The sequence below is a fragment of the Helianthus annuus genome, chromosome 5 (genome assembly GCF_002127325.2).
Source record: "Helianthus annuus cultivar XRQ/B chromosome 5, HanXRQr2.0-SUNRISE, whole genome shotgun sequence".
NCBI classification, from domain to species: Eukaryota; Viridiplantae; Streptophyta; class Magnoliopsida; order Asterales; family Asteraceae; genus Helianthus; species Helianthus annuus.
Genome location: NC_035437.2, coordinates 5279802 through 5292983, shown reverse-complemented (window position 1 = coordinate 5292983; position 13182 = coordinate 5279802). Strand labels below are relative to the sequence as shown.

General features: G+C 35.2%; 2 long non-coding RNA genes across 2 annotated transcripts; both read left to right on the top strand.

Moving 5' to 3' along the window:
- The first annotated feature begins 4282 nt into the window (after window positions 1-4282).
- On the top strand, window positions 4283-7121 carry LOC110938467. Its single transcript, XR_002591415.1, has 3 exons — window positions 4283-4407; window positions 5570-5659; window positions 6923-7121. It is a non-coding gene; the product is annotated as an uncharacterized LOC110938467 (long non-coding RNA).
- A 2787-nt stretch (window positions 7122-9908) lies between these two features.
- On the top strand, window positions 9909-12749 carry LOC110938468. Its single transcript, XR_002591416.2, has 3 exons — window positions 9909-10035; window positions 11198-11287; window positions 12551-12749. It is a non-coding gene; the product is annotated as an uncharacterized LOC110938468 (long non-coding RNA).
- Window positions 12750-13182: the final 433 nt, after the last annotated feature.

Genomic DNA, 13182 nt, shown 5'->3' with positions numbered 1-13182 from the left:
AAAAAAATATGATTTTTATTGTTTTATAAAACACAATAGACCTAAAAACACAAAAAAACGTGCTTTTACATTGTGTTAACACAATGGAAGAAAACACAATAAAATGTGTTTTATCATTGTGTTATAAAACACAATTAAAAAACATAACTTTTTACTATATTGTGTTATAAAACACAATTAGAAAACATAATATTTTACTCCATGATGATGTTGTAGCAAGGTAGATTGCAAAAAAGAAAATGCTAAATTTGTTAGTCGATAACAAGAGAGTATGGGAAGAGAGAGATATAAGTTGGGAAGAGAGAGATATAAGTTCATGTAGTAGAGTTGATGATCTCTTACCCCTAACTTAGGATCAAAATGACCATTTTGCCCTTAAGGAAAAGGACAAAATAGCATGATTTTATACAATAAATATGACATGATTTCACTTTTGGACCAAAATGGCAATAAAACTGAAACCACAAGGACCCAGAAGCAAAAAGTTTGAGTTTTGAACTAAAGTGGCAAAAGTGACCAAACCTCAGGGACTAAAATGGCAGTTTACTCTATTTTTTATAAAAAATGACGAGTATACTATTGCTATACTTTTGAAAAAAATCGAAAACCTAGATGCGTAAAACGTAATGGACAAAAACAAAAAAAATATGTTTTAAATTATTCTAAAACACACAAAAATGTGATTTTTTATATCTAAAACGCAATGGATTAAATACACAAAAAATATGTTTTTATTGTGTTATAAAACACAATAGACCTAAAAACACAAAAAACGTGCTTTTACATTGTGTTAACACAATGGAAGAAAACACAATAAAATGTGTTTTATCATTGTGTTATAAAACACAATTAAAAACATAACTTTTTACTAAATTGTGTTATAAAACACAATTAGAAAACATAATATTTTACTCCATGATGATGTTGTAGGAAGGTAGATTGCAAAAAAGAAAATGCTAAATTTGTTAGTCGATAACAAGAGTCAATATTATCCCATGATTACCTCTTTATATCTCCAAAGCATTTGAGTTAAGGACACAACAAACAATTGTTTCAAAACCCATCCATGTAAAATGCAATACATTTACAAGTATTGCATAAAACACAATCCATTCACAATAACTACCTTACTTAATGTAACAACTGTCACTAAAATCAATAATTAGGATGATAATTAGTCAATAAGAAAACCCTAATTGAGACACCCAAGTAATTCTGCATTAGCCCTAGAATTTTCAGAACAATCGGAATCAGGATCAGGGCCCCTAAAACTCAAGGGGGGCAAACCCTAGTTGGATGTTTATCTAAATAAAACGTTGTTGAAGGCTGATTGGCCAAAATTCTGAATCAGTAAGCCTAGTCCCGTGCATGGCAAGTCTAGGACATTTAGGTGTCCCTTACGGACCGTAAGGGAAGAAGTCATACGGTCCGTAAGCAAGGCCAAATTTTGGCTATAAATAGCCGACCTTGGGTCTTGCACAGAACAATTGAAACGACGCTCTACTGTCTGTACGTCGAATTAACCTAGAAATAATACAATTAAACACACACGATCACGAGGTGCTGCCGCAATCAGGGTAATAACTCGATCGCTATTACGATTCAACGTCCGATCGATTATAACTATCCAACGATTGTCCGAGTGCTGCTCAAATTGAGCTAATACTTTGATTGTTCGTCGTGATTTCGACTTGAATATTTGAGTACTGTTCGAATTCGGACTATGCTCTGTTATTCGTTGTGAATCCGATTGAATTATTAAGTATCGCACTTGTTAATCGATGTGAGGGTTTGATGTCGTGAATTGACGTAACTGCTGAATTAGTTACTAACCCGTTTGTGTGTGTGTATTATTATTTAAATTAGGTTAATCACAGGCAAATCAGTAGGCTTATACCTTGCCCGTTAAATCTGCAATGTGAGTCATTCTCTTTTTCTCAAACTATTTTACAATACTTCAAAGTATTTTCCAAACGTTATAATTACAGGGATTAAGTCGTGGTTATCTTGACCGCTAGTTAGTGGGGTATTGTGCACATTACTAATTTCTCACAGTTAGGCAATAAGCCCTAACAGGGTTAGGCTACAAGACCTAACAGTGACAAAACGTCACTAATTGGGTGACTGGACCCAATAGTGGTATGACCATCGTCACACGGGTGGCAAGACCAGATATTAATTAAGATACTGCCATAGTAATCGCTCTTATGCTGTAATTTATAACTATGTGTCATTTTATCAAAATGAATGATTCACTCAGTATTTCCCCGCTGACAAAACCTTTTTACAACATGTTTCAGGTGACCCACTGTGATTTCAGTACACGTGCACCATCAAGCTTGAAATAGTGGCTCAAATAAATAAATAAACATGTTTGTAAAATAATGAAATTATGAGGTTTACGGGATTTATCCTGAAATGTAAATAAATAATACTCGGGCAAAATTTTCAAGTTTAAAACGATCCTGTTAAGACTTCCGCTGTAAATATAAATACCAAGGGATTTTCTGTCCCGCGGCTCCTGACACGGGTCAAACCGGGTCGGGGGCCGTGACAGAAAAAGGTGGTATCAGAGCCACTGATCAAGCCACTGATTTAAGCTTACTATTGATTTTAGCCTATTAAAGTAATTGAAAAATACTTAGGAATTTCTAATTGTTATTTGATGATTATTTGTTTTATTATCTGACTAATTATATACAGCATAGGGCAGATCTTTATATGCTAACCAACATAGCAATTAATACAAATTTTAACTAAATTAGACCAAAGTTTTAGTACCTTTATTATTCATAGTCTAGAAGTATTAAATAAATAAACTTACAAATAAAACCTAGGGTATTTTAAATTTTAGTTATTTTGATAGTTAAACAGTATGAAATGGTATTTCAAAGTTTTCTATCAAATTTGTTATAAATCCTGACTTAGTAATTATGCTATGTTGTTAAACAGCCTGAGTAACTTGTCTGACGCCCTTCAGAATTTAAATCTCTATCCAGTAAGAATAGAGGTTTCCAAAGATTTCAATAGGTATATAGCAAGCAGAGAAGAACCCATAGAATTCAATGCTGTATCTCTTGAAAAACCTACACCTAAGAAAATAGAAATCAGGGAAAGCTCTAGGCAATTTGAGGGATTACCATACCAGGAAGAATTAGATTTTTCATTGACAGATTACAATTCTATCAAATCTGTTAATGAGACACAACTACCAATTAACGTAGAACCAGCTATTCCAAACCCTTCGATCCACTCGCAACCTTTAGGAATAGACGAATGGTTGACGAATGAAATACAGATTCAAAATTATCCCTATAAGCTTTTTCCTCAGTACGATCCAGAACCAAATCCACCAATAAGTAAACGAGAATATAGCTAGACTCCGCCACTTTGACTAAAAGAATTAATGAATGTTGGGAATAGGATCCAAGAGATTGAGAAACAGATCTCCTGGAAATACGATCAGAGGAAACACCATTACTAGAATATTATTTGGCAAAAAGATAGGAGATTTATAAAAATGATTGTATAATAGTAATAGTAAAATTAGTATGTGTAAAATAAGTAATGGGACGGTTGTATATAAAAGTATAATACCATGAAAATTTTAGAAAATTTACAACTTTTTGGCTGTTTACGTAATTATGTGCAATTAAGGGTGACATTAAAATTACTTCTGGTATACTAATTATTTATCTATAAATTAGTTATCCGATGGAAAACACTAATAATGAACCTGTCAACGAAGTCAATCAATCCGAGCAACAGTCAGGGGATCAATATATGACTAGGCAGGATATAGAAAATATTGTTGCTCAAGGGATAGCTAACACTATTCCAACAATAATTGCGCAAGGGATAGCCAACGCTATTCCAGCAATCGTCGCTGCTGTTAAAAATCCAATAGAACCACAGCAAATCGTTCCTAGCAAACGTATTTCTGAAAATAACTTCAGTAATAGCGTAAACGTGTAACATCCCAAACCCCGAATGTTTATAATTGCCATGTGTTCTTATATGACTTAGCATGAAATAAACGACTAGGTTATTTAACCTAGTTAAGTAACGCTCCAAAAACTCGAATTACTAAATTTGCTAACAAGACCCCATGTTTAATAAAATAGAATGTAGTAACTAGGTTATTATACCTAGTCAAAAGCTTAGCAAAGCAAACAAGGGAACAAACTTGAGGGACCATATATGAACAAAGGGGAAAGTTATGTTTTATTAAACAAAATCACAACACACAACACACATACATCGTGTGTGTGTGCATGGAATGCTCTGGAGAAGAACAAAGGGGTGCAAACCCTAGTTCTTAAAGAAGTTCCAAATTGAAGGTTGAATCGAAGCTCAAAATCATGAATAAACACGAATTAATGCTCACCATCACAAGAGGATCAAAAGGTATGTCTCAAAAACTAAGATTTGTGATCTTGTATGAAATGGGTTAGGTCTTAATCCATGAATTGGGATGAAATTAAGTATGAACATATGTTAGAATTATCATTGGAATGTGAATTATGCAAGATTTGATATTAATTGAGATTTGGAGATGAAACCCACTTGGGTTAGTAGAAATGGCGACATGGGTATGTCACCCATGTCCAATCTTTGTTTGATTCTTGATATGATATGTTGCATGTGACCAAATTGTTAGTTATATTGAATATGGTATGAGATTAAATTGTTATTGGTAGTTTGGATGATTGAAAACAAGAACTAGGAAGAAAGAATGAAGGTTACTTGTACATCATGTTTAGAAACTTGTACGCATGCCAAGTGTTCGATGAAATGACTAGGTGAGTGTAGAAGGTGAAATAATATGCAAGAAAGTGGTAATTAGTTATGGAATGTGATAAAAGGGTGTTTGATAGTAAATTAACATGAGAATTGAGTTTAGATATAGTTCATTACTAAGTATGGATTATGGTGCGATTGTAGAATTAATGAGGTTTCTAGTATGGTGTGTACATGTAAAACAAGTGATCATGCGATTAAATGAATATCTCACCATGAGTGTACCACATGCTATTGATATGATTAATGGAAGTCGAATGTGAATTGTGAATTAATGAGGTTGTTCTCTTGTATAATTTCATATGCTAACAAGAACGTGTGTGGTAATGAAACGAATGTATGTGTGAGTAAATATGTATGCGTGTATGATTATGTGATTATGTGGTTGTAAGTACGTTTGCATCATAAGTAGGAAATGCATATAGTGTCGTATGTATAGCCTAATATGATGTGACGATTATATGAGGTTAAGTCGGAAGTTTATACATTAAACCGTTGACTTTTGGAAGTCAACTGCACATAAAGGACATAGCTAGATTTTTGACACAATTATAAGATCTTGGAACGTCATATGGTATGTGTTAAATTAATATGCGTTTTATGCGTTAACATGATGGATTGTATGAGTTTGAAAAGATATGATTTGGGCGTATGCCTTATGTTTGTTAGACTTGACTATGAAAGCTAATTGCGAGTTATGCATTCGACATGATCATTTATATGTAAAATCATGTATACTAACAAGGATGTGATTGCGGTGACACGAAAGCATTAGGGATCATGTGGAAATGGACTCAAGCAAGAAAGACTAACGGGTCAAGAGGAGACAAGAAAGTGGATGCGAAAACGGACGCTCAAGGTAAGTGAATCCCAAACTTACCCTTTTGACTTAATATGTTTTGTTATTTGGTAAATTATCTAGAAGTTATGTAAGAAAGTATGAAGTAAAGGTAGTGATAGGGTTAGTCTAATGGAAGGTAGCCGAATGTGGTTAGGTAAGTTGGGAAGTGCATGATATAGATCAAGCGCGTCAAACATATATGCATGAATCGTGTACCGATGATGTAATTTATGAAGTTTAAGGACCTCAAGGGATAAATTTTTAGTTAATAAGGTAGGGAAATGTTTTATGAACATTTAGAAACAAGTTTCAAGTGAAACGGATGCAAGACGAGAAAGTTATGCAAATTTTCGTATTAAAATAGGGGGCTGATCTGGGCATCGCCGTAGCTTACGGTGCCCACCGTAAGCTACGGTGGATGCTGGGCCCTTCCTTCTGCCGTAAGACAGTGTAATGTCACCGTAAGGTTTTGGGGCCACCGTAAGCTACGGTAGCCACCGTAGCTTACGGTGGAGGTCAGGTGCAAATTGTAAGTTATGCTTTTCTTTGTTTTTCCCTTAATTTCGGGCCTCGTGAATTCATCCCAAGCCCCGATAAGCTTTTATAATGCACCTCAACCCTACCAAATGGCTTGTTAAGCTACGGTTAAGTATGGAACTCATTTTTAAGATCCGAAATGTACCCGAAAGTCACCTAAAGAGCGTTTAGGAAGCATAAGTAAGAATGGAAAAAGGGTAAACGTGTGTGCGGGAAACGAATTAAGTATGTGGGTCAGTATGTATAGATTTAATTTCTTCACACTACGCTTAAGCTAATAAGTAATCATGATTATGAGGTAGTATGTATGTATGAATGTATTAGGTAATCATGTAAGTACATGTACGTGTGAGCAAAGGTATGCACCTGTGTAATTATGATCCATATTATGAATGTATGTTTGTATGTAGTTAAGTATGCATGTATTTATGGTTGTATGTAGTTATGTACGTATGTAGGTATGCATGTGCGAAGGGATGTATGTACACAGGCAGGTATGTAATGTATGCATAGTTTCAATACATTTAAGTATTGATGTTATTAACAGTGTGCCTCGAGAATGAAATATGGTGCAGGTACTATATTGAAGTTCGTCAAGGATAGACGCCCGGATGGAATGACTAGATCTAGAAAGAAAACGGGACGAAAAGTATATGTGGATAGAACATAGCAAGACTACACGATTAAAAATCTTGTTTGTATGTGATGTATACTAATGCTGTGAATTGTATGTGGTGGGTGCAGGTTGTACGAATGACAAATTATCATCATGAAGTGTAGCGATCAAGGTCCGAGTTGCAAGATAGATTGTACGGGGATCCTGGAGTATGTAAAATGATAGACATAAGTTAGACTTTCATTTTGTAAATGAGTACGAAGATTTCGTATATTGTAAAAAGGTTATTTTATATTGAAGTTTCAAGTAGTATAAAACGTTTTTAATGAGAGAAATTTTATAGTAAGTAATTCCGCTGCGTCTTTTCAGTTAAAGCGTGTTAGGGTGTTACAAGTTGGTATCAGAGCCCTGGTTTGAGAGAAATCAAGTAGAAGGAGGTCTATACTTGAACTCAAACCTGTGTGCTCTTGTGACAAGGAACCCGTGCAGTCTAAGACTCGATCAAAGCCTAAAGTTGAAAGCGAATGTAAGTATGTATTAATTTATGTATTTGAAGGAAATTAATATTATGTTATGTGAAGGGTAAGCACAATTACTTGGAAAGGATGATCCGTGGATGTGGTCTACGACCAGCACCAAGGCATGTAATAAGACATAATGACCCAGGTACGTAAATTTAGCATACGGGTGCATGTAATGCTAAAAATTTATTGAGCGAAGGAAAATTTTAATGAAACCTAATAACAGAATGGAAACGAAATTATGAAAATGATACATGTGTCGAAACCTAAATTCTTCGGACATAAGGTGACAATTACACAAAGACACGAAACTAGTATGTGGAATGTGTACCTGGCCAGTACACGAGAAACATATGACGTTCATGAGACTGTGATGATTGTTACAGGTATGTCCGTTAGAATTAGGTAGTAGGTGGATATGAGGATAAAAAGGAATGTAAGACTTTCAGGAATGAAAGTACGAATGATATGTTGGAATCCGCGAGACGGATTTGAAACACGAAAGAATTGAAAGCATGAACGACATGTTAGAACCCACGAGATGGATTCGAAACATGAAAGGAAGGAAAGTATAAAATCATAGGTTAGGAACCGCGTAGCGGGTTCGAAACATAATGAATGATAAGAACGAAAAGAGTCGAATGTGTATGCTTAACTCTCTTTGAGAGTGTTTATGCCAAACCCAATCACTTGGGTAGTCGAATGTGTATGCTTAACTCTCTTTGAGAGTGTTTATGCCGAACCCAATTACTTGGGTAGTCGAATGTGTAAGAAAGAAGAAAGCTCATATGTGGATGGAACTAAAATGAAGTGATTATGATTCGACAACTGAGATGACTAACTTTAAAATCTTGTTGCTGAAGGTAGGTAAAACTTTAAGTTTTTATTAAAACACATATAAGGAAGAAAAGGTACGAATGATATGTTTGAAGCCGCTAGATGGATTCAAACATAGAATGAATGAAGGGTATGGATGTTACATTTAAATCCGTGGGACGGATTTAAAACATGTACCTCGATACGTATATATATATATATAAATAACAAGAATGATATATCAAGAAATGGCCATGTATTGACTTGTTATGAATAGGTCTAACACACTAAGGTCTTAAGAAGGAATTGATAAAGTATTGATGTATAAACGAGGTCATGAGATAAACATCATGTTTAAATAAAATCGAATGAAGTGTGTAAACCCCTAACTTTATAATGAGATTGGCAGAAATCATGATGCAATGAATCTACCGAGAACGGTGAAAGAATGCTCATGAATGAAAGCTCATGATACCAGATGGACAAGATCAACCCTGTTAAGATACGGATTCGTGAAGGAGCGAGTCAACTCGGGTTGTTACACGTTGGTCGGTGCCAAATTAGCCAGGTTAGTAGATGGTTTAACTTGTGGATGTTAAATAGAAAGTTACATATTGAATGATGTTTCTATGTGAACTGGTGGTACTGAATTTGAAACGATCATAACTGTGGAAGTTATGATAGAATATGCGAGACGGCGAGTATCGTTAAGAAATGCTAACCTTGATGCTCGGCTTGTTGGCCATGTTCATTTGAACAAGACCTTGTAGAAAAGACACGCATGGCATAATTGACAATAGTAACCACGGAAATAATGCTTAGTCTGCATGATAAGTACGGATGAAAGAAGTGTGATTTTGGTTGTAATAATAAGTCTTTGAGTGATTATAGCATGTGTACGATAATATATCGGCCCCTCCTATGAGCTTAAGGATAATCGGAAGTAACGATAGTAATGGAATGTTTCGGATGGCTTGTAAAGAACAAAATGAAAGATACCATATTATGTATGAGTAGAATGAAATAAATAGATTTATTTCGATTAGCAAATATATGAATGTAATACGCTTATATAGGATGTTAGATACAAGCCGCAGACTTAGGTTTGTACGATTAGTGATTGTAATTTTATACATTTAGAATAAATCCGATGAATGAAACGTTAGTGATGATATGTGTTAAGAGCTAGTATTATGAAGTAAAAGACAAAGTAAAAGACACTAATAAGAGCTCTGGAGCAGAGTCTAACATAAGTATAATTATGAAAGTAATTTGCGTAATATGAGGGCATAGGAACGATGTGTAAAATTACGTTCATGCATGAATAACACCTTTGCCAAGATCCCGAATGCGTTTGGGTGGTAGTAAGTATTGTGAATGAACAACCTGAAAGGGGTAAGGTTAGAATTGGTCTAGTCTGAGTGAGAAAGGTTTCGGGGACGAAACCTTCTTTAAGGGGGGTAGACTTGTAACATCCCAAAACCCGAATGTTTATAATTGCCATGTGTTCTTATATGACTTAGCATGAAATAAACGACTAGGTTATTTAACCTAGTTAAGTAACGCTCCAAAAACTCGAATTACTAAATTTGCTAACAAGACCCCATGTTTAATAAAATAGAATGTAGTAACTAGGTTATTATACCTAGTCAAAAGCTTAGCAAAGCAAACAAGGGAACAAACTTGAGGGACCATATATGAACAAAGGGGAAAGTTATGTTTTATTAAACAAAATCACAACACACAACACACATACATCGTGTGTGTGTGCGTGGAATGCTCTGGAGAAGAACAAAGGGGTGCAAACCCTAGTTCTTAAAGAAGTTCCAAATTGAAGGTTGAATCGAAGCTCAAAATCATGAATAAACACGAATTAATGCTCACCATCACAAGAGGATCAAAAGGTATGTCTCAAAAACTAAGATTTGTGATCTTGTATGAAATGGGTTAGGTCTTAATCCATGAATTGGGATGAAATTAAGTATGAACATATGTTAGAATTATCATTGGAATGTGAATTATGCAAGATTTGATATTAATTGAGATTTGGAGATGAAACCCACTTGGGTTAGTAGAAATGGCGACATGGGTATGTCACCCATGTCCAATCTTTGTTTGATTCTTGATATGATATGTTGCATGTGACCAAATTGTTAGTTATATTGAATATGGTATGAGATTAAATTGTTATTGGTAGTTTGGATGATTGAAAACAAGAACTAGGAAGAAAGAATGAAGGTTACTTGTACATCATGTTTAGAAACTTGTACGCATGCCAAGTGTTCGATGAAATGACTAGGTGAGTGTAGAAGGTGAAATAATATGCAAGAAAGTGGTAATTAGTTATGGAATGTGATAAAAGGGTGTTTGATAGTAAATTAACATGAGAATTGAGTTTAGATATAGTTCATTACTAAGTATGGATTATGGTGCGATTGTAGAATTAATGAGGTTTCTAGTATGGTGTGTACATGTAAAACAAGTGATCATGCGATTAAATGAATATCTCACCATGAGTGTACCACATGCTATTGATATGATTAATGGAAGTCGAATGTGAATTGTGAATTAATGAGGTTGTTCTCTTGTATAATTTCATATGCTAACAAGAACGTGTGTGGTAATGAAACGAATGTATGTGTGAGTAAATATGTATGCGTGTATGATTATGTGATTATGTGGTTGTAAGTACGTTTGCATCATAAGTAGGAAATGCATATAGTGTCGTATGTATAGCCTAATATGATGTGACGATTATATGAGGTTAAGTCGGAAGTTTATACATTAAACCGTTGACTTTTGGAAGTCAACTGCACATAAAGGACATAGCTAGATTTTTGACACAATTATAAGATCTTGGAACGTCATATGGTATGTGTTAAATTAATATGCGTTTTATGCGTTAACATGATGGATTGTATGAGTTTGAAAAGATATGATTTGGGCGTATGCCTTATGTTTGTTAGACTTGACTATGAAAGCTAATTGCGAGTTATGCATTCGACATGATCATTTATATGTAAAATCATGTATACTAACAAGGATGTGATTGCGGTGACACGAAAGCATTAGGGATCATGTGGAAATGGACTCAAGCAAGAAAGACTAACGGGTCAAGAGGAGACAAGAAAGTGGATGCGAAAACGGACGCTCAAGGTAAGTGAATCCCAAACTTACCCTTTTGACTTAATATGTTTTGTTATTTGGTAAATTATCTAGAAGTTATGTAAGAAAGTATGAAGTAAAGGTAGTGATAGGGTTAGTCTAATGGAAGGTAGCCGAATGTGGTTAGGTAAGTTGGGAAGTGCATGATATAGATCAAGCGCGTCAAACATATATGCATGAATCGTGTACCGATGATGTAATTTATGAAGTTTAAGGACCTCAAGGGATAAATTTTTAGTTAATAAGGTAGGGAAATGTTTTATGAACATTTAGAAACAAGTTTCAAGTGAAACGGATGCAAGACGAGAAAGTTATGCAAATTTTCGTATTAAAATAGGGGGCTGATCTGGGCATCGCCGTAGCTTACGGTGCCCACCGTAAGCTACGGTGGATGCTGGGCCCTTCCTTCTGCCGTAAGACAGTGTAATGTCACCGTAAGGTTTTGGGGCCACCGTAAGCTACGGTAGCCACCGTAGCTTACGGTGGAGGTCAGGTGCAAATTGTAAGTTATGCTTTTCTTTGTTTTTCCCTTAATTTCGGGCCTCGTGAATTCATCCCAAGCCCCGATAAGCTTTTATAATGCACCTCAACCCTACCAAATGGCTTGTTAAGCTACGGTTAAGTATGGAACTCATTTTTAAGATCCGAAATGTACCCGAAAGTCACCTAAAGAGCGTTTAGGAAGCATAAGTAAGAATGGAAAAAGGGTAAACGTGTGTGCGGGAAACGAATTAAGTATGTGGGTCAGTATGTATAGATTTAATTTCTTCACACTACGCTTAAGCTAATAAGTAATCATGATTATGAGGTAGTATGTATGTATGAATGTATTAGGTAATCATGTAAGTACATGTACGTGTGAGCAAAGGTATGCACCTGTGTAATTATGATCCGTATTATGAATGTATGTTTGTATGTAGTTAAGTATGCATGTATTTATGGTTGTATGTAGTTATGTACGTATGTAGGTATGCATGTGCGAAGGGATGTATGTACACAGGCAGGTATGTAATGTATGCATAGTTTCAATACATTTAAGTATTGATGTTATTAACAGTGTGCCTCGAGAATGAAATATGGTGCAGGTACTATATTGAAGTTCGTCAAGGATAGACGCCCGGATGGAATGACTAGATCTAGAAAGAAAACGGGACGAAAAGTATATGTGGATAGAACGTAGCAAGACTACACGATTAAAAATCTTGTTTGTATGTGATGTATACTAATGCTGTGAATTGTATGTGGTGGGTGCAGGTTGTACGAATGACAAATTATCATCATGAAGTGTAGCGATCAAGGTCCGAGTTGCAAGATAGATTGTACGGGGATCCTGGAGTATGTAAAATGATAGACATAAGTTAGACTTTCATTTTGTAAATGAGTACGAAGATTTCGTATATTGTAAAAAGGTTATTTTATATTGAAGTTTCAAGTAGTATAAAACGTTTTTAATGAGAGAAATTTTATAGTAAGTAATTCCGCTGCGTCTTTTCAGTTAAAGCGTGTTAGGGTGTTACAAAACGGAGGAAATGATCATGTTAATCATGATAAGGAACTAGGACAAGCTCCGCTCTCTAAGAAAAAGAAAGCTGCAACGCCTGGTTGCACTTACAAGGAGTTCCTCGCCTGTAAACCTGTAGAGTTCGCAGGAAATGAAGGGGCAACTGCGGCACTGCGTTGGTTAGAAAAAAACCGAGGCAGTGATCAGAATAAGTAAATGTGTTGAGGAAGATAAGGTTATGTACGCTTCGCACCTTTTCAAGGAAGAAGCGTTAGAATGGTGGAATACAGTGTTACAAGCTAAAGGAAGTGACGTGGCCTATGCCATGAGTTGGGAAGAATTTAAGCAAATAATAGAAAGAAAATTCTGTCCCAAATATGAACAA